We start from the raw sequence: 11,710 nt of genomic DNA, 5'->3' as shown, positions 1-11,710 counted from the left end.
CCTGCAAAGAGGTTTGTGAGCTGCATCTATGAGCTGCAAGAAGGTGTCCTCATGGTGATGCAGTTGGAATCTGAGCCCCAGAAAGGAAAAACCCTGGACTTTCCCACATGGCCAAATCTCTGGCGTTCCCCTGAGGCTATAGTCCCATCAACTGGTGCCTCCCTATGGCCCCAGACCACTTCCCACCCTTGGTCCCACCTAGGCTCCATTTCCCACCCTTGGGAATTCTATTACCTCATGGACTACTTGGCCACTCTCCCACCGTCTTTCTGCATATAAGGTCCATTTTGTCTCCATTTAGATGCTCAGATTTTCACAATCAAGCCAATAGCCCATAGATGCTCAGACTCCTTAAGAGTCTGGCTAATATGGCGAATCTTCAATAAACCTTGTTTTTGGCTGCAAGAAGGCTTGGGTCAAATTCTTTCGGGCAGGACCCAGGTATCGTGATTTTGGGGTGCCAGAACCCCTAATCTCTAGACCGCATCAATGGGAAGGTCGGGAGAATGACTTTTCTGCATTGGTTGAGGTAGGATTCTCCTGACTCAATTTCCCCACTATGACACCTGGCAGACTTTAAACCTGGCTCAATGCAGTTGGTCATATATATGTAACTTCTGCCTGGAGTTGACATGAACTAGGACTTCCCTTCTAGGGAAGCATTGTTCCCTTACTTTAGTTATGTTCTTGCATGGCAAATTCCTCTAATCATAAGTTTGTCAGCATAAATATCGAATCTATTAAACAATAGGTTGATGCGGGAACATCTGAGGTTATTATAGTAAGATGCAGGTATAAGTTTGAGTTATTTGGCCTGGAATTTCAGAGTAGTATTCAGTCTTGACATCTGTTACTAGTATATTCCTGTGTAAGTCAGGATCCTTTAATTTCTCATAATGGTTATGATGAGGTCTGGAGGTTTGCAGGCAGTGGAACTCCAAGGTCACAGCACAAGGGTTCCTCCGGAAGGAGTTCAGCCCAGGTCTTTCAGTCAGGGGGAAAGTTTGTTGTAGATAAACCATATAGGCCAGGTGACTCCCATAAGGACAAGCAGGCATGAGAAAGTCTCAGCATTTGAATTGGGGCCAGGGTGGATCTTGCATACACTGAAGAAACTTTGGGTGACCAGGGGTGGGGCTAGGGCTTTCAAAGGAAGATGAGGAGTTGGGGCCCATGGGAGGTGGGAGCCAGATTCTTTCTGGGGAAAGGGGTGAGGGTGTCGGCTTGGACCCATCCCCTATCATTAGGGGATAATTAGACCAGGACACTGTGGAACTAGGATATTATTCTGTGACTTAGTTATTACTTAGTTAATGTTAAAGTTGTCTCAGTTTGTTACAATTAATGTTAAAGAGGAATAACTTATGGCTTATCTTGTAAATGCCTTGAAAAAAGCATCTATTTTAATTAAGGATTTTTTATTTGTACATGACTAGAAGTTGGGAGTGTTTTGTTATTTGATATGCAGTGGTTTTAAATTAAGTACTATGGATTGGAGTCTGTTACTAATTCCTTAATGGAATCTCATCTTCCTGATGGGGAATATAAATAGGAATGAATAGTCAACTAATGCAAGGTATAAAACTCGAAGTAATGCAGAGTGTAATGCTAGGTTCTAATTTTTTTTAATTTGAGTTTTTTGAAACATGACAATTGGACAAAGTTTCCATTTTGATCTTGTAATGGTGAAGACATAGGGGTTGAGTTGATTTTCATTATTTGCCTTGGTTATTAGCAAGGTAATTTAAAATAGTGTTGAGATCAATCTTGTAGGAGAGTGGACACAAGAAGGAGGATCTCTGCAGGAGGAGAGTCTGCTGGACACTGTTTGAACAGCACTTAGACAAAAAAGAAGACTTCACCAGATGATGTCCAGAGTGTCAGCTGTATGAGAAGAGACTTCTGAAGCTTTAAATGGACAATTTATGGTTCCTTTTGGGTCTCTGTATCTGCACTTAATAAGGGAACTGGCCCCTTTTTACTTTGTCAATGAGTCAGTCAACTCCTCCCTTCCTTCTCCCATATTAAGTCCCCAAAATTCCATTGAAAAGTACCTCAGTGGGACCGGTTCTGGGAATTCAGGTAACAGGAGTTAGGATGACGATTGAGCCAGTTAATGACCATTCCTCCCACTCTGATGAAGAATTCGAACTAATGTTAAAACGCTTTGAGGAAAGAACAAAAAGTGTGGAAATATAATTCTTATTGAGAAAAAGAGGAGGGAATTGTGAGAGTCATATTTCCATAGAGAAGGAGAATAACACGGAGATTCAAAGAACTATTCCAGGACGCAGTACACTGTAGGTGGGTGAGGGCTTAAGCAATAAGAAGTAAGTTGATGGCTCTAAAAAGACTCCAAATTCAAGATAAGGGTCGAGCCAGCTCAGACCAGTTAGGGTCAACCTGAGGACACCTGAAAAATGTTAGTGCGCCTGCTTAATGAACTTCATTACTATTATCTGCCACACCCGGCATAAAATGAGAGCCTCATTAACGAGTCATGGGATGTATGACCTTGGGAGGGGGAACATACTTGAGCATATCAAGGGGAAACATGTAAGGAGGGGTGTAACCCGGGAAGGAATGGACCAATCCGGGCCTGGGAGGTTTCATGCCAAATTTGAATGTATAAAAGCATGCTTGCCCTTGTGCTCAGGGCTATCCCTCCCTAAGAGGGGTGGAGCCTGCTTCTGGCCAGAAAGGTCTAATCCTCTGGACTTTCTCTGTAATAAACTTTCTTGATACTAAATTTTAGGTGTCAAGCGTATTTCTAACACACAACTTGTTCAGCCATTCCCCAACTGATGGGTATCCCCTAAATTTCCAATTCTTTACCACCACAAGAAGAGCAGTTATGACTATTTTTGTACATGTGGGTCTTTTCTCCATTTTTATTATCTCTTTGGGATACAGACCTAGTAGTGGTATTGCGGGATCAAGGGGTATGAACAATTTTATAGCCCTTTGGGCATAGTTTCAAATTGCTAAGGAGATAAATTTCCAAGAATACAATGGTATCACCCTCTAGAAATTATTTTTCAAATTACAGCATTTTATGCAATGGTTTCCCAAACATTCCAACAGGAGAAAAATCAGAAGCATAATAACATAAACAATGTTATAGATTTAAAACATGAAAAATTGTTAAATGACATCAATTCAGTTCATTTGTGAATTATCTTACATAAAAAATTCACTTCATTCATCTCTCAATTTGACACTCTAGACTGCATTCAGAGTAGAATTGAGTAATTCTGACCCAATTACCTTCAATTCTTATTCTTACAGTTCCTCATCACATTGCCTCAATGCTGAATTTTAAGTGTATTTACCCTTAAGGTCTGATATTTTTGCAGAGGGTCAAACATCACAATTACAAAGGGAGAACTGGATTTCTCACTGGGAGAAACTCAGTCGGATCCAATCTGGATTTACAGTTGCAAATGGTATATAGATCCTAATTTTCCTGAGAGCCATTTGCTACCAGCTCCTCAAAGTGTAGAGTCCATCACTTGCACTTAGTCTGGGGCTGCAGTTGGATCAAGGCAGTGTTTCTGCTCAGAAGGAGGAGGGGGTGAGTCTGGGAGGGAGGGAGGTGGGGGAGGCACTGGGGGGGAGGAGCTCTCAGAGATGACCAGCCTGGTGGGTGGTGGCCCAGGTGGAGTTGGAGCACTGGGGTGGAGTTTGGAGGCTGGGAGGAGTTTAGGGGGAAGAGGGGATCATTGCATTGGAGAAGGCTTTCCACGTGATGGAGGGGTGGGCTTGGGAAGGAGAGGCAGTCAGGGTCCTTGAGTTTTGGCCCTGGGTGTGATTGGAGGAAAGGGCTCAGCCATCCTGGGGGCCTCAAGGGTTGGACCGGGTGGTGTCCTTGGGACTAGGAGGATCAGAGTGGGCTGGTGGGAAACAGGAAGTCTTTGAGCTGAGACTGCTCTGCCTTCCAGAAGCCCACTCTGTGCATGCAGATCCCAGGTAGGTCTGAGCCAGTGTTCCCACTTACATCCTGACCTTTGTTTGCTGTCCTTGCCATTGGGTCTCATTCCCCAGGTCTGCCAGAAGCATGCCTCCCAGGCCTGGCTACCGGACCAGCTCCCTGCCCCTAAAACTTTTCCAGACTCCCAATCACTTCCTAAACATCCTGGCTGACCTTCCCCCTCCCCCCCGCCCCGCCCCCCTGCCCGAGATTTCTCATTGGGTCACACTTTCCCAAACTTCAGATTTTGCCCATAAGAATCCTGCCTTCACTCCCAGTCCCTGTAAGTATCCACAAGTCCTACCTCCTGCCTCAAGCCCCACCTTGGAGGCAGGAACCAAAGCTCTTTCCTGATCCCCCTTATCTGAATCTGTGCCTCTTGGGCTGGTTCCCTATCAGGTCCCAGCCATTTGGCTCCCTTGGAGGGATTCCAAGTCTAAGCTGTACCAGAGGGTCCTGGGCATCCTCCCCAGATCCTAGCTAGACCTCAGGACACAGTCATCCTTACCTGCCCAAGCTTAATGTCCATTTGGAACACTTCTTGCAATCAAGTGTCCCTGACCTCCCTGTCATGAGCATTTAGGGTTAAAGTCGGAGGCATTTAGGGTCAGGGTTAGACTGTCCTGCCTCCCAGATCCCACCCCTGCTCCCCTGCCCCAGGCCTCCTGCTCCCCCAGCCCCACATCTTTAAGAGCTCTCGGGTCCCACACAGGCGGCTGGATCCCAGCCTGGGTTTTGTCTCCCAGTCTTGGGCTTTCCTTGGCTGCTCCATTCCAGAGCCCTCCCCTTCCTCAGCCTTCCCTAACCTCCCTCCCTGCTAGATCTAGCAGTCAGTCTATTGTTTAAATAATGTGTGTTAATTGAGGAGAGGGGATGCAGGGAGGGCAGAGGATCAGTTCCAGGGAGAGCTCTGTCTCAGGGGTCATTGAGACTCTGACTGGTCTCATCCTGTCTGGGATCCCAAGCTTCATCTTCCTCTGAGGGTTCTGTAGGAGGATGGGGGAAAAGAGGGGTGCAGAAGAGAAGTAAGAGGAGGGAAGTAGTTTTCCTTTTGAGATCAGCTTCATTTCCTACCCTGACCCTCCCTGCTGCTTCCCTCCCTCTACAGGTTGGAGTCCTTTCCCTGAGGGCAAGGCCTGGGTCTTCCTAACTCCTATGGGACCTTGCCCTCTGTAAATTCCAGTTGGGCAGCCTCCTGCCTATGAAGAGAGGAGAAAGAGCTCTGGGATCCGTCTCCCTCCCCAGCTCAGTCTGCAGAGGAACAAAACCTACCCCAAGAAGGTATTGGGTCAAATCCAGACACTAAAGCTGGAGGGAAGTTGGAAGTTTTATTACCAGGTCCAACAAGCAGCAAACGCCCAGAGTATGAGCACCAAGGCAGTCAGCCCAGCATTAAGATTACAGGTGAGGCAGATGGGCTTTCTGTGCAGAAGGAAAGAAGGAAAGGACTTTCCAGGTGGCTCCAGGCTGTCTCATGGTCATCAGAAAGGCATAGAATTAGAACATCCCATGATTACTTGGGACATCGGTTAGTGAGAGTGTTGGCTGCTGCTCTATTGGTGGGGCCATAAAGGGTGGTGGAAGCAGATGCCTGGGGTAGATAAGGTCCAGGGATAAGATGAAGGGACTTTACAAAATGGAGTCACTTTGGTTACTTTGCTACCTACACAGGGAGCCTGGACTGAGAGAGAATGGCTCCTGGGAGCAGCCAAGCCCCAGCCCAGGTGAGTGCAGTCTATCCACAGACTTGGCCAACATCAGCAATCCAGTCATTTCCATAGACATAGAGGATGGTCTATGAAACTGGCAATGCCTGCTTTAGGGATCATTTCTGTACAAAAATAGGCATGAAATTGAATGCAGTGGTAACAACACTACCCTGCTCTTTTCCATGTTTTAAACTGATTCACTGGGTCCTTGATATATTGAGCACTGCTTCCCCCCATGCTGCCCTCCCCTGTTTGTTTTTAAGTTCTCCCTCATTATAGCTGTCTAACAAGGGTGACCACTTCACTCACTAGTCTCTATTACCAAGGGATCATATTTTTGCTTTCTTAATGGCTGCCTAGTATCGTACACACACACACACACACACACACACACACACACACACACACACACACTCACTCACTTACTCACTTTCCCCCCTCTTCTTTGTTTGTTGTGGCCAAGCTCTCCCATGCAGCAACTGAAGTTCCCCCCAGGAAAAGTCTTCACCCTGAATCTTGTCTGGACAGACCTGGTGCAGAGCCCTGAAGGCTCCCCCAGCTATTGTTTTTTAATGTGCTATCATCAGAGCAGAAATTGTGCTCCTGGTGCTGTTCTGGTCCCCCTACCTCAGGTCACACACGACTTCTCAGATCCCTCTGAACCCCTGTCTGTTAACAGTTCTTAGGTCAACTCAATGAGCATTCAGAAAGGCCCTAGATGTTGTCAAGGTATTTAGAAACACCCTATTTCCCAGAGCTAAGACCCAGCAAACATGCTGTGCCCTGAGCTTGGCATAACAGCACTCCTTTGCACCCTGTATGATCTTATCCTCCAGCAACATGTATTGCTTGGACCAGCACCAGGTGTTTACTGAGGGATTTATGATTTTCATATTAATAAATAACAGTTCTTTCTGTGGTGGCAAAGAATTGGAAAATGAGAGGATGTTCATCCGTTGGGGAATAGCTGAGCAAGTTGTGGTATATGAATGTAATGGAATACTATTGTGCTATAAGAAATGATGAGCAGGCAGACTTCAGAAAAACCTGGAAAGACTTGTATGGTCTGATGCTGAGTGAAGTGAGCAGAACCAGGAGAATGTTGTACACAGTAACAGCCAGGTTATGCAATGACTAATATTGATAGACTTAACCCTTCCCAGCAATACCAGGATCTAAGACATCTCCAAAAGACTGAGGATGGAAAATGCTGTCTACCTCCAGAGAAAGAACTATGAAGTTTGAATGCAGATCGAAGCATACTATTTGCTATTTTTTTCTTCTGTTGTGTTTTGTTTCCTTTCTGGTGGTTCCTCCTATTGGTTCTACTTCTTACTTACAACATCACTAATGTGAAAATAGGTTTAATAGGAATGTAGATGTATAGCCTATATCAGAGTGTGCACCATCTTGGGGAGGGAGGGGGAGAAAAATTTAAAACTCAAAAGCTTATGGAAGTGATTGTTGATAATTCAAAATAAATTAATTTAAAAAAGAAAGATTTAAATGCTATGAATGGAAAAAAAGATACTCTATAATTTTGAAACCAGAGTGCATGCAGTCTTAATGCTCCTTCAAAACAAGGGGAGGGGAGAATTGAGAATCTTGGTGCCCTCCATGTGTAGGATCCAACTCCAGAAGGCAAAAACCCCCAAGCTCTGGAGAGAATCACATTCAACTTTGAGAATGTGGCCTCCTGGTATAACCCTAATGCTAGATTAACTGTCCGCTGAGAAGGAAGTGGGAACCACTCCCAAATCTTTGAGCCTCTCCAATACATTTGGAAAGTTTGAGATTTTAAAATCAGATGAATTTAAAATCTGCATCAAGATTATGACTTGAAGAGTAATTTCCATATTGATGGAGAAGCCCCCTATTGGTCCCTTAGAACAGAGGCACCCAATGCCCAGCCCAGCCCGACTATGATGTAGCTTGGAAATGTTTAACAAAATAAGACAATACAATACAAGCAAGATCATGTTGATTTGGAGTTTGCTAAGTCAATCTGCAGTCTGGCTTCAGTTTGAGTTTGACCCCACTGACAGACAGCATAACCGGGATTGACCTCATTTTATTGCACTTTGCTTTCTTGTGCTTTGAAGATCTTGAATGTTTACAAATTGAAAGTTGTCAGCAACCCTGCATTGAGCAAGTCGATTGGTACCATTTTCCCAACAGCGCGTGCTCGCATCGTGTCTCTGTGTCACATCTTGGCAATCGTCACAGTATTTCAAACCTTTTCATTATATTACATCTGTTAAGATGATCTGTGATCAGTGATCTTTGATGGTGCTATTATAACTGTTTTGGGGTGCCATGAACCATGCCCATATAAGATGGCAACCTTAAGTGATAGATGTGTGTGTGTGTTCTGACTGCTCCATGACCACTTGTTGGTGCAGCAAACTTCATTGTTGTCTTATTTTAAGAAGCTGCCGTAGCCACCCCAACCTTCAGTAATCACCGCCCTGATCAGTCCAGCCATCAACATCAAGGCAAGCCTCTCCACTAGCAAAAAGATTACAACTCACTGAGGGCTCAGATGATGGTTAGCACTTTTTAGCAATAAAGTATTTTTAATTAAGGTATGTACAATGTTTATACATAGTACTATTGCACACTTAATAGATTATAGTGTAATATAAACATAACTTTTATGAGAACTGGGAAACCAAAATAATTCATGTGACTTGCTTTATTGTGATATTCACTTTACTGCAATGGTCTGGAAATGAACCCACATATCTCCAAGGTATGCTTGTACAAGGATTTGTGAAGAGGCTGCTCACAATCTGGATCCTAATTAATTTGCTGATTTGTCCCCGAGAAATCTCTGCCCAACCCAAATAGCTCTGTCTTCCTCTCTGTGCCAGGTCTCTTGTGTTATGCTGAGTTGTGTTTCCTTTTCTTCTCAATCTCCCCAACTCTCTCTTCCATCAAGCCCCACTCATGGCAACTATGATAGATCTGGTTTTCAGAGGAATGGAAGACAAAAACCTAGATACCTAGTCATTGGATTGTATCTACTATTGAGAGTTTGAAATGAATGCACTGGAATGTAATAAGAAAAAATGTACTGAACACAAATTAGCACACAAACTGAGCCACTAGAATATGAATTGAAAATCTGGTAGCTTATCAAGGGAATATAATGGTCTCTCCCATTGTTCTGTATTATTAAAGTAACACAACCCATGAATTAAAAACAAAGACTTCTCCTTGATTCAGTGAACTTCTTGAGAAATGCAATGTTAGATTTTAACTTGTTTTACATTTTATTTACTTAATCAATGACCCTGAACTTTAAAGAGGGATGTAAGACCCACAATAATAACATATAACAATTTATTGGGTATCAAAACTCCCCTCCATTGGTGGGTTTGGGAAGTATTCTATCTTTTTAAAGCAATACAGCTTAATTTAATTACAAATGACATGATGTAATGATAGAGAGAATGCATGCTCTTTGTGAAAATGCTTGTCTGTCTCTGATCTGGAATTACACAAAGTAGAGGAACTTGACAAAGGAAAAAAAAGAATCAACTTACGTTAGGGTTATATTAAAAGCCTCCTTGCCCCACTGCACAAGAAAATAAGCAGTTGTGCTTTTTAGGTTGTGAAGAATGTCTGACCATGAAGAAAGGGGAATGAGACATGACAGAAGCTGAGGCATAGAACAGAAGAAAGGATGCCTCTCTCAGACTCCTAAGGAGATTGATGGCATCAGAACTATCTGACATTCATTTGGACACCCTAACTCAGAGGAGCTTTACCTGACATCCAGGAACTTTTTTAGAAATATTTGTATAACTGTATTTCCATATAGTTGGCTTCCCGGACAATATTGTTTATTTTATGTATTTAAAAACATCATTCTGAGTCAGGGTCCTACAGTTCCCCAGACTGCCAAAGGAGTCCATGATTCAAAAATAAGTTAAGAACCCTTGCCCTAGATAATTGTTTGGCCACTGAGAAAATTAAAGTTATTCTGTGTCATTTAACAATTGATTCAATTCTGTAATTGACTGTTCTGTACTGCTGCTTCATTTTGTGTCATTGCTCAGTCCACATTTTTCCATTCCGGAGTCAACTCTTCCTCTGAGTTAGTCACAAGTTAACTTGTTATCATCCCCAAAAGGTATAGCGTCCACCCTTGCAAACTTCTTAGTTCCCACCAAACCCTTCTAGGCACCAGGAAGTCTGCCAACTCAGGTCTGCTAACAACACCTGTAAGATTCATACAATTAGGGAAGGGACCAGAACTGGAACCGAGGGTTCCTGATTTCAACCTTGACTTCCAGCACTCTCTCTACCACACCATGAGAAGATAATGAGCTCACATCAGGGGCCTTGCACGATACCAACTCCCTCTGCTCGTTTGCAATGGGCTCTGTTCTGTTTTTATTCTTACTTGTCCTATTTAATATGTGGTTCATTTTGAAAGAGGACTCAAACTGTCCTTTGGCAAATAGGTGAAATATAAATTGAAAATAAATGATAACTAGTTATAAATGATTTGGATTTAACTAGAACCTGGAATAACCCAGTGCCCTTTTACTCTTCCAATAGTATAAATAGACTAAAGTTGCCTTTATATAGTGCTCATGTTTAACTTAAAGTAACATGAGGTTTTTTAACAAAACACATTTAAGATTCTTGAACCAGAAACCCTAGACAAACAACTATGAGATTCCAGTACTAAATAACTAAGGGACTCCAGAGAACAAAGACTAATGTACTTTAATGAACCATGACAACATTTTAGAGAACATGATATAAATTGAGATAAAGTACCATTTATATTTGGTCAAATATATTTTTGTCTAAAGATAACTTGATCTCAAGTAAACAATTATTGTTAAATGTCATGGAGCATTATGCCTTATATTAAATAGTATCATTACTTTCCAAGCCATGGGATTTCGGTGAGTGAGTCATATTTTTCTAATGAATTCCTTTCTTGCAACTCATATACAATTTGGGGATCACATTTAGTTATTCATTTTCCCCATACAAAAGTATATGCCCTTGGTGTAAATACCTCAATTTAAAATAGTGAAATTGTATCATTTGTGTTTACTTATATATGAATATATTGTATTTCCCTCCCCTCCTCCCCCCAGTAGAATGTCAGCTTCCTATAGATAAGGGATTGTTTTATTTCCGTCTTTGTATCTCTGGAGCCTATTACAGTACCTGGCGCTAGGTAACCAGGGGTTAATAAATACTTCTTAATAAAAAATAATAATAATAAAATAAAATAGTGAAATTGCAGCCATACAAAATAAATTGTCCAGGGTTCTTTTTGTATAAGTGTGCTTATAAATGCCTTATCAACCAAAGCAAAAACAAACAAACAAACCAAAAAGACCCCCAAGATGCTGCTGGGTCCCACAAAACTACTAATGTTCCTTAATTGTCAGAGAGGGTGGTCACTAGGCCCCCCTGTGTTAGCCCCATTGTCCCCACCCCCACAATGCTGTCTACCGATTGTGTTATTCTCTGCACTTAGGAACTCTGTACTCCCCAAAATAAGCACACACACACAGGGACGTGTATCTACACTACCACTAGCCTCACTCTCTGGCCCAGGGGGCTCTTCCTTCCCAACCCCCCAACCCCAGCATGCACGGTGTCCTGGACCACGGGGACCAGTCCCAGCCACCCCTCCTTCAGTGCCGAGCTAGGCCAAGCCTAGCCCAGCTAACCCGTGCCCTCCTCCCCAAGGTAGGCCTCCAAACATTGGTCATTCGCCCCTCCTCCCCTCCCACGTGCAACCCTGGTCCCTCGTGCTTGCTGCCTGACCCTGTCGCCCCGAGAGCAGCACTGGCGCCCGGACCCTCCCCACAGGCCCCTCTGTCCAACATGGGTCCCCTCTCCCCTCTATTCAGCAGCCGAGATGCTCCAGGGGGTCCCTCCCTATGGTCTCCAGATCACATAACCCTAACCCTAAAGGCGGCGTTCAAAGCCCTTCACACCCCGCCTCTGACCCGCACTGGGGGTCCGTTCTTTGATGGGGACACTCCATCTC

General features: G+C 43.6%; 1 long non-coding RNA gene across 2 annotated transcripts; it reads left to right on the top strand.

Annotated features, from left to right (window-relative positions):
- Nucleotides 1-3,664: 3,664 nt before the first annotated feature.
- LOC114048298 lies at nt 3,665-10,309 on the top strand. Of its 2 annotated transcripts, none has more exons than XR_003569735.1 (4): nt 3,665-3,969; nt 5,079-5,251; nt 5,642-5,694; nt 8,109-8,235. It is a non-coding gene; the product is annotated as an uncharacterized LOC114048298 (long non-coding RNA). The 2 variants fall into 2 exon arrangements; XR_003569734.1 differs by lacking the exon at nt 8,109-8,235 and adding an exon at nt 9,293-10,309 and having other exon boundaries at nt 3,667-3,969.
- Nucleotides 10,310-11,710: the final 1,401 nt, after the last annotated feature.

Source organism: Vombatus ursinus, unplaced genomic scaffold (assembly GCF_900497805.2).
Source record: "Vombatus ursinus unplaced genomic scaffold, bare-nosed wombat genome assembly UNPS02001944.1, whole genome shotgun sequence".
Taxonomy (NCBI): Eukaryota; Metazoa; Chordata; class Mammalia; order Diprotodontia; family Vombatidae; genus Vombatus; species Vombatus ursinus.
The sequence above is the reverse complement of the archived record's forward strand: the minus strand, read 5'-3'. Positions and strand labels throughout refer to the sequence as shown.